The sequence below is a fragment of the Bufo gargarizans genome, chromosome 1 (assembly GCF_014858855.1).
Source record: "Bufo gargarizans isolate SCDJY-AF-19 chromosome 1, ASM1485885v1, whole genome shotgun sequence".
NCBI lineage: Eukaryota > Metazoa > Chordata > Amphibia > Anura > Bufonidae > Bufo > Bufo gargarizans.
Genome location: NC_058080.1, coordinates 176953958 through 176968333, shown reverse-complemented (window position 1 = coordinate 176968333; position 14376 = coordinate 176953958). Strand labels below are relative to the sequence as shown.

General features: G+C 44.2%; 1 protein-coding gene across 1 annotated transcript in view; it reads left to right on the top strand.

Moving 5' to 3' along the window:
- ARFIP1 (ADP ribosylation factor interacting protein 1) overlaps positions 1-14376 on the top strand; it is a 183831-nt gene that overhangs the window by 39314 nt on the left and 130141 nt on the right. The gene's annotated exons all lie outside the window — the stretch shown is intronic.

Sequence of the window (14376 nt, the reverse complement as noted above, 5' to 3'; positions counted from 1 at the left end):
GTATGGGGGCTGCCACACTATAAAACATCTGCCTTGTGCTGCAGTTAATTTTTTTGCCCTTTTTTTGTGTTTTTGTTGCCTGTCATTTTTTTCCCTAGCTTTGCATTTCTCTACAGAAAAGTATGTATGTTTGATGTTATTTCCTTTGTAGATCAGTATGAAAAGAGCTTTAAAAAACACAATTGTTCAAATTTATCAAAACTAGTGCAAAGTAGAACTGGCTTAGTTGTCCATAGCAGCCAATCAGATTCCACCTTTTATTTTTCAGAACTCATTTGGAAAATTAAAGTAGGAATCTGATTGGTTGCTGTGGTCAACTACACCATTTCTACTTTACACCAGTTTGCTAAATCTCCCCCAATGTGTGTACACCATGGAAAGACTGAACACTGCCACTTTTTCAGACAGTCAAAAAATAATGGATGTCTATGGGACGAAAATGTCAGAAAATTAGGCAAAAAACATCATTCTTTTCCTTAGTTTTTTTTTAAGCAGCTCTCTCCATCTAAGGCCTCTTTCACACTTGCGTTGTCCGGATCCGGCGTGTACTCCACTTGCCGGAATTACACGCCGGATCCGGAAAAACGCAAGTGTACTGAAAGCATTTGAAGACTGGTCCGTCTTCAAAATGCTTTCAGTGTTACTATGGCACCCAGGACGCTATTAAAGTCCTGGTTGCCATAGTAGTAGTGGGGAGCGGGGGAGCGGTATACTTACAGTCCGTGCGGCTCCCGGGGCGCTCCAGAATGACGTCGGAGCGCCCCATGCGCATGGAAGACGTGCCATGCGATCACGTGATCCATGCGCTTGGGGCGCTCTGACGTCACTCTGGAGCGCCCCGGGAGCCGCACGGACGGTAAGTATACTGCTCCCCCGCTCCCCACTACACTTTACCATGGCTGCCAGGACTTTAGCGTCCCGGCAGCCATGGTCACCATTAAGAAAAAGCTAAAAGTCGCATCCGGCAATGCGCCGAAACAACGTTTAGCTTAAGGCCGGATCCGGATCAATGCCTTTCAATGGGCATTCATTCCGGATCCGGCCTTGCGGCAAGTCTTTAGGATTTTTGGCCGGAGAAAAAAGCGCAGCATGCTGCGGTATTTTCTCCGGCCAAAAAACGTTCCGTTCCGGAACTGAAGACATCCTGATGCATCCTGAACGGATTTCTCTCCATTCAGAATGCATTAGGATAAAACTGATCAGGATTCTTCCGGCATAGAGCCCGACGACGGAACTCTATGCCGGAAGAAAAGAACGCAAGTGTGAAAGAGCCCTGAGGCTCTGGTCATAAAAAGGCATAAAAATGTCTCTTATCTTTTGCACTGTTCCACTGGAAGGCTACTTTCACATCTGCGTTTTCCTTTCTAGTTTTGAGATCCGTCGGAGGATCTCAAAACCGCAGGAAATCGCATCCATTTGAACAACCGGCTGCATTCGTTCTGGACGGATCTGGTTGTATTATATCAAAAATGAACATACCGGCGTCAAATGTAAGGCCTCATGCACACAATAGTTGTTTTTCTCGGCCTCCGTTCCATTTTTTTTTACGGGTAGGATGGGGACTTATTTATTAAAATGGGTTAGCAAAAAAATGCTGATAGTTCATCCGTTTGTGTTCCGCGTCCTTTTTCCGTGTTTCCCTTCAGCAAAAAAAAAATAGTGCATGACCTACTTTTTTCACATTTGCAGACAAGGATATGCATTTATTACAAGGGATCTGTGGAAAAAAATGGATCCTCTCTCAAAAAAACGGATGCCGCATCAGGTGTCGTGTGCATGAGGCCTTAGTCAATGGGCGGCGGATCCAGCACCATTGACTTACATGGTTTTTGATGCCAGATCAAGTTACACGTGCGGGTTTGGTGTGGAAACGTAAATTATTCTGGATCTTCTGCATGTTTACCCGCACCCCATGTGCAGCTATCTGAATAGAGGAGGCGGTGTAGCTGGTTTCTCTATTCACTGTATAGCACTCATTGAATGCTATGTACTGAGGCAAGGAGACCACTTTATTAAACCACTTTATGAGGAGCTGCGGTGTGGCGGGTTTTGTCACGTCTGCAGATTTTTGGGACCTGATGATTGAAAAACAAAATATTGCTGTTGTCGCCTGACACTGCAGTGGACGCACTGTAATAGCCAAGCACGTTCCTGGGGATCTTGTATTGTTAGGAAGAGCTGGAAGAATTCACGTGGACAACTCCTCCTTTCACTGACATTTCCTTCTAGTCATATGTTCAGGGTTAGGCCTTGTCATTCTAACAAAAGATCGTATGGTATGTCGCTAACAGCCTGCTGATCAAGAAAATCTACTTTCCTGGGCAGAAAGGTGGAGAGGAAGAATGAGCAGAAGGCTGAAGGACCACTCCGGTCAAAAATGGAAAAATCATCCATCACATAGTATTTGTGTGTGCACCCTACTTTTACATTGTCCAGGCTTTCTACTCCTTTGATTTCTTGTTACTGTATTTCTGACTCCAAGGCCAGTAACTGAGTCAGCTGGATGGCAAATGCCTCGCAGCAGAACTAAGCCCCTCCCACAGCGGTAATAGCGGAGTGTGAATGATGCATCAAGGCGCCTGAGAGACATAAACCTGAGGCTGGGAATACGTCGGAGGATCTCTGTAATGGCAGTATTCAGGTGAATGAAACTTTGGGAGCACGTATAGCTCCACGACTTTCACCAAAGGATGCATTTTTAGTTTTGGCTTGGATTGGCTCTTTAAAGGACATCGGTCAGCAGATTTGTACCTGTGAAACTGGCTGACCTGTTCCATGTGCGCTTGGCAGCGGAAGGCATCTGTGTTGGTCCCATGTTCAGATGTGTCCACTTTCCTGAGAAAAATGATGTTTTAATATATGCAAATGAGCCTTTTGGAGCAACGGGGGCGTTGCCATTACACCTAGAGGCTCTGCTCTCTCTGCAACTGCTGCACCCTCTCCACTTTGATCAACAGGGCCAAGTGCGACTATGTTTTCACTGACTGGTCCTGTCAAGCGAAGAGTCAGCAGTTTCAGAGAGAACAGAGCCTCCAGGTGTAACGGCAAAGTCTGTTGCTCCCAGAGGCTCCTTTTCATATATTAAAACATAATTTTTCTCAGCAATGCGGACACACCTAAATATGGGGCCAATACAGATGCCTTCTACTGCCAAGCGCACATGTAACGGGTCAGACAGTTTTATAGATAGAAATCTGCTGACAGATGCCCTTTAAAGCTCCTGAATGGCAGCTAGCTATTGGGCTGGACTCCAAAACCTGCATTTAGAAAAAAATCATACTTGGTGCACACTGACGTTTGGTTTATGCTGTTTCTTTGGCACTTTTATTTTTTTTCTCAGGGAGTTGGTTCCTCAATATGCAGCAGGTTCTGCGGTGGCATTTTTAAGAGCCCCCCCCCCCCCCCCATGACATCAAAAGTTCTAAAAACAAACCACTGTATGTGACACTTTTTGGATGCAGTTATCACGACTCTTGTTTGGCTCTCAAAAACAGAGGGCCCTCGTATCCACTCTCTGGCACAGTAGTGTGCATGTTTATCTGTTGATCCATTCATTCCTGTAGGACTGACAGACATAAGACCTAGTAAGTCCCATAGAAGTGATGTCACCGTTTGCTTCTTTGTCTCGTTCTCACAACCGAAAACAACCGCCAGAAGTACAATCGGGAAATCCTTGGTGTAGTGTGCGTCGATGTGTGCGCAATTCCTCCAAAATAACATCACAGAGACGTTCTCAAGTAGGATCCAATAATGTGCCTGCTTCCAACAGCTAGGTGAGGTTTATTTATACCAGAAGATGGAAGGCGGTCTTACAATCATGACCAATGGGGAGACAGATTATGGTATGAAGTGATTGGCTGGCGAAGATGTGAATGATCGCGCAAACTTATATTCGCACACTTATTCGCGCCCTATCCGTTGCCGCACTTATCCTCATGGATGAAGAAACCATTGTTCGACGGTCCCCATCCCACCCGCCTCATCCGGCGCCATGACACTGGTATCCTGCAGTTATACCAGGCCGGGCACAAATCAGCTACAGGTCGGGACGACCAGACCATTGTGCGAAAGTCTCCGCAGATGCGAACTAATCTGCGCATCTCCATAGGATATATGGCAACCATACAGCGAACAATAATTTTCCACAACAGAAGTGAACAGAGCTGTGGAGCGCTCTACCACTTCATTCAGACAAAGGACTCGGGAACACTCTGTTTTTGGGATCACTGGGGGTCCCAGCAGTCGGCTCTAGTGATCAGATATATATCGCCTATCTAGTGGTTAGGGATATAAGCTTTTCTTGAGATAACCCCTTTTTTAGTAAATTGCACCAAAACATGGCATAATTTGGCGCATCTAATTTTAGAGGAATTATCTGTGCTTAGCCCAACAAGAGGTCATGACTTACTGAAGAAGGGCTTGACAAAATTCTGGCAGAATAGTCTATCTCAGTCAAAGCCAACCAATAGTTGGTATAAAGTTAGGTAAGTGTTTATCCCTTGTGGGCATTCGCTCTGGGAGTTAGGATTAGCGGGTGCAGCACAGAGGCAAAGTACAAGTTCTTGGTTCAAAACATCAGTGTTTTATTCACACGTGAAAGCAAAACAAAAACGCAAGTTGCTTGGGGATCGTTCACACACCTGAAAAGTTAACATACAAAAAAGTCACCTTTTCTCCTGGGTGTTACTTAACACCCTGTTGTAAGTTCTGCCTCGTCAAGTCCACAGGCAGGCGTTAGGCGGCCTGTTCGCCCTCACAGGGGTCTGAGCCCTTAAGCCCAGCTCAAGCCACAGATTCTTACACAGCCCTCAGAACACAGCACACAGTTCTCCTGAGCTCCACTGTCAGACGGAGGTAATCCTCCTCACCTGGCAGTGCTGGCTGGTTTTTATGCCTGGCAAAACCCTGCCTGGAATGTAGGGAGTAGTCACCCACCCAGCACTTTGACTACTCCCAGTAAGAGCCGTCCTTGATCAGCTATACAGCCATACTAAGTATCAAGGTGTCAAACAGCAACTGCTGCTGACACATAAAAGCCGGCTCTTACTCCACCGAGGCCAGGAACCTCGGTGACACGTACCTATCATCCACGATGATTCCTTGTACCTTCTTACACCCTTTACCAGCCTGAGTCACTGGGATAAGCCTGGTGCAGGTCTAGACTCTGTCTAAAGGTGGCCATGCACATTAGACAGAAGATGGTTGAACAGAAGTTAAGCCAACAGTCTGGTGAACATTCATTTTGAAGACATGGCCATGCACATTTTAGTCCAAACATGTTCAATGAAACTGGACGATGGGCGAAAGTTTTTTTTTTTTTGGGAACCTTCTTTCAAAGAAAGCTCTTTAAAGCCTCATTCACATGTCCATGCTTAAATCCGTGAGGCCTCTGTGAAGATGTCCGTGATGGATCCATGTGTCCGTTTTTCCTGTCTGTGTGCCATCCGTGTTTCACTGACACTGAACAGCTGAAAAATAATTTTCAAAGCATCTCTTCCTAATGATCTGTGAAACACTGATTAGGCTCGGGTGGCATCCGTGGTTTTTACGGACCCATAGACTATAATGGGTGTGATGGATCTGAACGGACAAAATAGGGCATGCATCAGTGCTAAAAAAGAAAAAAAACAGACCCACGGACCGTGCTAAGACACACATTAAAATGAATGGTGACATATGATTGAGGCTTAATTCGTGAACTGTCTTTCTTTGAACGAAAGGTCTGTCGACAGACAATGGGTGACTTCTTTTCAGATGAGAATGTTATAGTCGACCGATAACAGACCAATCATTTGTTATTAAAGCGATTGTCCCACAAAAAATATTCTACCGGTTTCAAACCAGCACCTGGATCTGAATACTTTTATAATTACATGTTATAAAAAATTTAGCATAGCCACTGAGTGTTTCAATAAAATGTACCTTAGGGGTAACGCCATCCTTGCTGGTTGACACACGGCACTTGTCCTGGTAGGTTCTTTCTTATAGTCCTTATATGCTGTTAGGCTGTATGGGCAGAAGTGGGTGATTATTTCTGGACCGACAGTTATTATTCTGTTCACCTGCGGCTCCCCATATATACATTGTAGTATTACATATGACCTACCTTTGTGATCTTTATTATTCATTACTTATTTATACATCAACTTATTTATAACTTATTCATATATTAATTCATGATAACATTGCCTGTAGCCCATGTCCCTTCAGGAGGGTGTTTTTCTCTGCCCACTTGGCTTTTAATGATTATGTCCTTGATACATATCATGTTTTGCAACTAATAAAGTATTTATGATATTTGATAATGGTACGTAGTCAGCTTTGTTTCTTCTATAGGTTTTGATATAAATCTAGCAGAGTAATGGATGGGGAGATCTCTGGATCCATGTGAGGTACAGGGCTGGTTCTAGCTTTGTTAGGCTACTTTCACACTAGTGTTCTGCTGTCCTCTCGTGAGCTCCGTTTGAAGGGGCTCACGAGCGGAGCAGAACGCTTCCGTCCAGCCCTGATGCAGTCTGAATGGATGTGGATCCGCTCAGACTGCATCAGTCTGGCGGCGTTCAGCCTCCGCTCCGCTCGCCTCCGCACGGCCAGGCGGACAGCTGAACGCTGCTTGCAGCGTTCAGCTGTCCGCCTGGCCGTGCGGAGGCGTGCGGATCCGTCCAGACTTACAATGTAAGTCAATGGGAACGGATCCGCTTGAAGATGACACCATATGGCTCAATCTTCAAGCGGATCCGTCCCCCATTGACTTTACATTGAAAGTCTGAACGGATCCGCTCAGGCTACTTTCGCACTTAGAAATTTTTCTAAGTTATTAATGCAGACGGATCCGTACTGAACGGAGCCTCCGTCTGCATTAATATGATCGGATCCGTTCAGAACGGATCCGATCAAGCGCAAGTGTGAAAGTAGCCTTAGAAAGTGATGTTGGATTTTAATTTTTTACATTAGTCATGGGATAAGTCCTTTTAAATTTCCACAACCAACTTCTGTCTCATGTGTATGGCCACCTTTAGTAGATCGGCGCAGTGGGGGAGAAATTCCACCTTTCATTTATTACAGCTTCTTTGGAAAATGAAAGGTGGAATCTGGTTGCTATGGGCAACTAGGCCAGTTCTACTTTACACCAGTTTGATAAATCTCCCCCCAGTGTCCTTTCTTGGTAGTACTGACAGGTTGTTGATTTTGCGGCTTTGCGCGTCTATTTTTTATGTTAGTAGTTGTGGTGCCAGAAGGATCCTTGGTACTGTTTATTAATCTGTCATAAGGAAGTCTGTTATAGGCATAACATACATTATTGTGTGCTTGCAGTGTAACTTAAAGGGGTTATCCCATCATAGACAATGGGGGCATATCGCTAGGATATGCCCCCATTGTCTGATAGGTGCGGGTCCCACCTCTGGGAACCACACCTACAACGAGAACGGAGCCGGTTTCTGTAGTTTACAGAAACACCCCATATGTGATCGTAAACTGCTGTACGGGTACACGGCAGGGCGCAGAAGGAAATAAACGCCATATGGTTTTCGGAAGGCAGATTTTACTGGTAATAAGTTGCCATATCACATTTAAAGACCCCCTGATGCACCCCTAGAGTTGAAACGCCCAAAAAATGACCCCATTTTGGAAACTACGGGAAAAGGTGGCAGTTTTGTTGGTACTATTTTAGGGCACGTATAATTTTTGGTTGCTCTATATTACACTTTTTGTGAGGCAAGGTAACAAGAAATAGCTGTTTTGGCACTGTTTTTTATTTTTTGTTATTTACAATGTTCATCTGACAGGTTAGATCTTGTGGTATTTTTACAGAGCAGGTTTTTATGGATGCGACATTACCAAATATGACTACTTTTGTTTGTTTTATATACTAAAGCATTTTTGAAAACAATTATTTTTCTGTGTCTCTATACTCTGAAAGCCATATTTATTTTTTAGGCGATTGTCTAAAGTAGGGTCTCATTTTTTTGAGCGATGAGGTGGCGGTTTGAATGGTACTATTTTACAATTTTGAGGGGCATACGCCTTTTTGATCGCTTGGTGTTGCACTTTTTGTGATGTAAGGTGCCCCAAAAATTGTTTTAGCAGTTTTTTTATTTTATTTTTTCTACTGCATTCAGGTGAGGGGGTGGATCATGTGATAATTTTGTAGACCCAGTCGTTACAGATGCGGCAATACACAGTATGTCTGGTTTTATTTTTGTTTTTATTTTAATTTTATTTTTACAATTTTATGTTTTCTTATGGGAAAGTTTATTTTTTATTTTATTTTTACTTGAATCTAGGTTTGCAGCGGGTATTGAATTTTCGATACCCAATCGATACTTTTGTATCGATTTGATGTTTATCGATACTAAGCTGCTCTCAGCCCGCTCCATGTTCTCCTCAGCAGCACAGTGGAGAAGGAGTCTCCTCCCTCCCCCCTGTGCCACTGCTGCCAATAAGAAGAGAGGGACGGAGGAGGGGAGCGACTGTGGCCATTGCACCACCAATGATGAGAACTCGCCCATTAATACAAATATAGGCGGCGGGTGCCGGCAGCAGAATCGCATAGCCAGCACCCAACCTCTATGAAAGGGTGCTGTGATCCGTGGCAGTTAACCCCTTATGTGTGGCACCTGAGGGGTTAACTGCCGCAGATCGCAGCGCCCTGTCATAGAGATGGGGTGCCGGCTATGTGATTTTGCCGCCGGCATCCGCCTCCTGTATTTGTATTAAAAGGTTACTTATCCTTATTGGTGGCGCAGTGCGCCCCCCCCCCCCCCTTCCCCAGTACTAAAAACATTGGTGGCAGTGGCCACAGGGTCCCCTCCTCTTCATTGGTGGTGCTGTGGCAGCTTCTGAGCGGAGCCCCAGCAATGTAATCCTGGGGCTCTGATCGGTTACCATGGCAGCCAGGATGCTACTGAAGCCCTTGCTGCCATGGTAAGCTCCCTGCTGCTGTGTGTACTATGCACAGGAAAGCAGGGAGAGTGTGAAGTCCTATTCACCCTAATAGAGCTCTTAGGGTGAATAGGACAAAGGATTAAAAGATCCCAGGTTCTAGCCCCTAAGGGCTTGTTCACACGACCGTGCCCGTGCTGTGGACCGCAAATTGCAGTCCGCAATGCACGGGCATTGTCTGTGGGGCAGCTGCATGGGGATCGCATACCCATTCACTTCGTAGTGCTTCCGTAGTGTTCCATTCCGTGCTTCTGTTCCGCATCTCTGGATTTGCAGAATGCACACAGAACAGAGCCCGTGTATTGCGGATCTGCAATACGGCAACGGGCAGCACATGTTCGTGTTATTCCATAAAAAGTAATAAACAAACACCAAAATATTAACTATAAATCACCCCCTTTCCCAATTTGACATATAAAATATATAAACAATAAATAAACATATTTAATCTCCACTGAAATGAAGGGAGAAATTCAGCTACAGGAAATCTGTGACCAAACTTTATTTGTGTTCTGTTCCTCTGCAGAATGTAAATTCCATGCCGAAACAGGACGCAGGTACTGACACTTTGTCTTTATGGTGCGAATTTTGTTCAGAAAAATGTGAAGGCCTCTTTCACACGGGCGTCCCGGATTTGCTCCGGATGTGTTGCGTGTGCATTGTTCAGTTTTTATCACGCGGGTGGACTTCTTCACTGAAGGTATTCTGTAGATTTTATTATTTTCCCTTATAACGTGGTTATAAGGGAAAATAGCATTCTTAATACAGAATGCTTAGTAAAATGTTGATTGAGAGGTTAAAAAATAAAAACTAATGACTGACCTTATCCACTTGATCGTACAGTCGGCATCGTCTTCTTTCTTATTCTTTCATGACCTGCAAAAGGATCTTTGACGTAATCGGTGAGTGCGGTCAGTGCAGGTCCTGCTGAATAAAGATAGAAGGTCTAAGTTTTCTGCGCGGGTGCAATGAGTGACGTGAACGCATAGCACCCGCACTGAATCCTGACCCATTCATATCAATGTGTGTACATGAGCGTTTTTTTCCCCACTTTTTGTCTGACTCTGTCTCCAATAGGAAAGTTGTATCATCGCCATTTTATTCAGGTAAACCGCCCCCGACTAGCTCAGATTTTTGTTAGATCGTCCTAGACTTGATAAACCTGTAGAAACAGGATGTTTCAGTAAATTAAGCTGACCTTGGGCTATTTCTTAAATGTAGAAGCATTATAAATAGCGTTTATTGTAATGTAAAGTGACAGCTCCTTTAAGTGGAGGCAGTTCACTTAACTCATTCATGTAGAAGTTTCCATAACCTCATGAGCGTCAGAACGGAAGGTCTGTCTACTTTATTTCCGACTCTTTTCACGGACAGCTGCCTTTTTACCTTGCTCACTTTCTCTACTACAGTAAGATAAGTCTTTATAACTTGATCACAGGGGCAGTAATGTCACATATTATTACCCTAGATTGCCACGTATTAGCTCAAAGTTTAGCGTACAGTAGATTTTAGATCCCTTTTTAAACATGCAAGGATTATCTGGGATTTTGTGAAAATTGGCCAGAAGCAGAAAATGGTATAAAATAAAATAACAACCTATGCTTAGCCATTAAATCCCCTGATGGCTCCAGGGCGGCCTCTCCTACAGCAGAAATGTCTTTAAAATCTTTTTCATGTGATCACTGAAGCCAAACATTGGTCTCAGAGGTAACGGGCCAAACATGCTAAGTGTCACTTCTGAGGCCAGTGATTGGCTGCCTCGCCCTCTCCACTTTGTCTGGGCCAGGTCTGACATTTCACTGCCTGGCCCTGTCAGTCAAAGTGGAGAAAGGGCGGCAGTTGCACGAGAGCAGAGCCTCTAGGTCAGTGCTACAGACAAAAAAAAATATCAAGGAGCCATTGGCTCCTAACCTAAAGAATTTAGGAGCCAAATTACATTTTTTGTCGCCAAACTTAAGATAATATAATTAAGTAATAATAAATAAAATAAGACATGTCTCACCTTGTGTAGTTGCCCATTGGTCTCTCCTTTTGATTAGTTCTTCTAACCCCATCAATCTTGAGGCTCACCGTCCTTCATTACACCCCCTTACTGTTCCTCCATTAAAACCCCCACCTACTCTCACCCACATGGCTACTGTAGTGTTCCAATAAAATAAAAAAAACTGGGATGCTTAGGAGCATGAGTTTTCCTAGATTACAGCCCACACAGTTAAAGGGGTTGTGCACTAATTTCTATGAACTCTCAGACTAGCCAGATTTGCGTTGCTGATCCCTTGATCCCTAGGGGCTCGGCCTTGGCTCATTCACTTCCAGGCCTTCGCTACTTATCTTGAGTTTCTCCATGAAAACTTGTATCTTAATGCCGCTGCAGCCAATCACTGGCCACAGTGGAGATCTGATCCCCTTGCATCACAAGACCATTTAACATAATGCAAGGGAAACTGTGATCAGTTATTGGCTGTAACGGCGTCAAACAGGACGTTTTCATGAAGGGACTTAAGACAAGCAATGGGGGCTCTGGAGCAAATGAGCCAGGACCCAGCACTGGGGATCAGGTAAATATGATCACCAACAAAGGTCCTGCCAGTCTCAGAAATTAGTGTATACAAACTATCCCTACTTCAATCCTTGAAAGGCCAATCACTTAAAGGAGTTGTTTCATTACAGATAATGGGGGCATATCGCTATGATGTGCCCCCATTGTCGTATAGCTGCGGATCCCACCGCTGGGACCTTCACCTATATCGCATGCACAGCCGCCCTCCATTCATTTTGCGGTCCCCACCGCAAAATTCACTTTGCGGTCCCCAATGCACGGGCAACATCCGTGCGGCAGCCGGGAGAGATCGAGACCCATTTAACTTCAATGGGTTCATGATCCGTCCGTACCGCAAAAAAATAGAACATGTTCTATATTTTTGCGGTGTGGAGGCACGGAGAGAAACCCCACGGAAGCACACCATAGTGCTTCTGTGAGGTTCCGTGCCTCCGTTCCGCACCGCAGCTCCAGATTGCGGACCTATTCAAGTGAATGGGTTTGCATCCGTGATGTGGGGAGCACGCGGCCGGTGCCCACATATTGCGGACCCGCTGTTTGCGGGCAACGACCGCGTGCATGAGGCCTTATTGTTGGATAACCACTTTAATGTAATACATATTGGGTGAATTTCTGTTTGTTTTGGACATTTGTAGAAGAATGGCCTGTTCTCTTCTGTAGTCCATAGAGCTTTGTCATGCCTCTGTATAGTGCAGCACTGGTTTGTATTCTGTCCCCCCGTGTACTTCTCTAGTAATCAAACACATTTCATCCCCTTCAGGCTGGCTCCTAACAGGTTCTGCATGATCAGTAGAGACAGTCGCATTGAATAATGCTTCTTCAATTATCAAGGCAAATAACTGGCCATTGCTGGAATTGAGTGATGATCCTTATCTGCTTCTGTAATTGACCTGCCACCAGAAAATAGCTGCTGGCACAAAATAATCACCGGAGAAGCAATTATTGATTAAGCCACCATTCACTGACTTGTCTCATATAATATACCCACGCTTTTCAGTGTCTTCCAATGAATTCTTCCTTGCTTGGGCTTTCTCAGATTTTACATTTTTATATTGTTTAGTTGTACACTTATGCTTGAATTTTTTTTATTTCAATATACTAAGGTATTTAACGTATATATCAAAACTCCCATCTTTTACCTTCCCCCTTTTTGATGAGCGATTGCTGATTTGATGAAATCGTCCCAATCATAATACTGTACTGTAAAAAATGATCTCGTTTCCAGGGCTCTATTACACCGATAAATCCAAGTCTTTGTGGAGCATTTCTTAGGAGGGACTGTATCTTGCTGCTGGGAGTCCCCACAATCAACCGTTCCCAGCAGCAGCCTTGCTTGGCCGTTCCGTGCCTTGGGAACCGCAATTTCCGGTAATCAATGCACGGGCGCCATCCATGCGGCTGCCACAGACTGATCCAGGCCCATTCAACTTGAATGGGTCCGTGATCCATCCACACCACAAAAAAATAGAACAAATTCTATCTTTTTTAGCGATGTGGAGGCAAAAAGATACAAACGGCCAGTGCCAGTATATTACGGGCCGCGATACAGACATGGCTGAGCATGGGCCGTGTGCTTGAGGCCTTACAATGAATCCTCAGCATAGGTAATCAATATGTGATCAGTAGTGGTCCTATTATTGGCACCCCTAACAATTATCTCACTTGAATGGGTAGGAGCTGCAGATAGGACATGTGACGTACCGATAATTAGCCTAGGGAGCGGTCATGGCACACAATGCATTGCTGCTGCCTCTTCCAACAACTGATCGGTGTAGGTGTCAGGAGTCAGACCCCCCCCCACCGATATGATATTAATGATCTGTCTTCAGGATGGGTCATCAAAATTTTACTCCCAGAAAACCCGTTTAAGTTAGTCATAAAATAATTTAGGACATCCTGCGTTGAGGTTTACACATTCAGGTTTTTTTCATGCTGTTTTTGAAGCTAAAGCCTGGAGTGGATTCAAAAAGAGGAGGCATGTATTAGATTTAAAAACTGCATAAAAACCTAAACGTGTGAACATGGCCTGCTAATGCAAACTTAACTCGAGTTGGAGTTTTCTTCCACAGTAGGACTAAGACTGGGCAAAATGGGAGTTAATGGAATAGTAGCAAGGAGGAAACCACTGGTATCCAAGAATGAGGCTGTATGGTTGTCTATGGAGGCAATATGCTAAACCACTCAGCGTCAGCCATAATTGTAGGATTTCAAATGAATGCAGCGGTCCAAAATCAGACCCATTGGGGACTGGAAAAACGTTTTTCTAAGTTGAGTGTTTTGTTTGTTTTTTCTCTTAATTTTCAACTGCTCCCTGCAAAATGTACAAAATCTTGGAGTACTGCTTTGATCCCTTACAGTAATCTCTTGGGGGTTTACACTAATCCCTGGTGGCTTAGGGTATGGCCACATATTCAGGCTTCCTGGTGCAGTTTTGGAAACCAAAACCAGGAATGAATTCCAAACAAGAGAAATGGCATCTGTCCTTTAAAGGTTTTTTTCTGTAATAAAGATTTTTTTAAGCAAGTGCAAAGAGCATTCCCCCTGTTATCGAAGATTCGTACTTAAAGGGGTTTTCCAGGAATTAAGAAAATGAAAATACTTAAATATTACTTTATTATAAATATATTCTCAAATACCTTTTTATAATGGATTGTTTTGTCTGGGAAGCAATCATCAGGGGAAAACAAATGGCCGCCGCCCTATTCACGCAAAACCTGATCACACATGAGGACAAGTTACTTTAAAACACTAAAGTAAAGAGCTGCCTCATCCTTCTCTGCTCTGCTTGTCAGGGACTATGATCTTGAACACAGATGATAAGAATTTTAGCTAAATCTCTGGGGAATTTAGTTAATGAGGAGACATGAAGTATA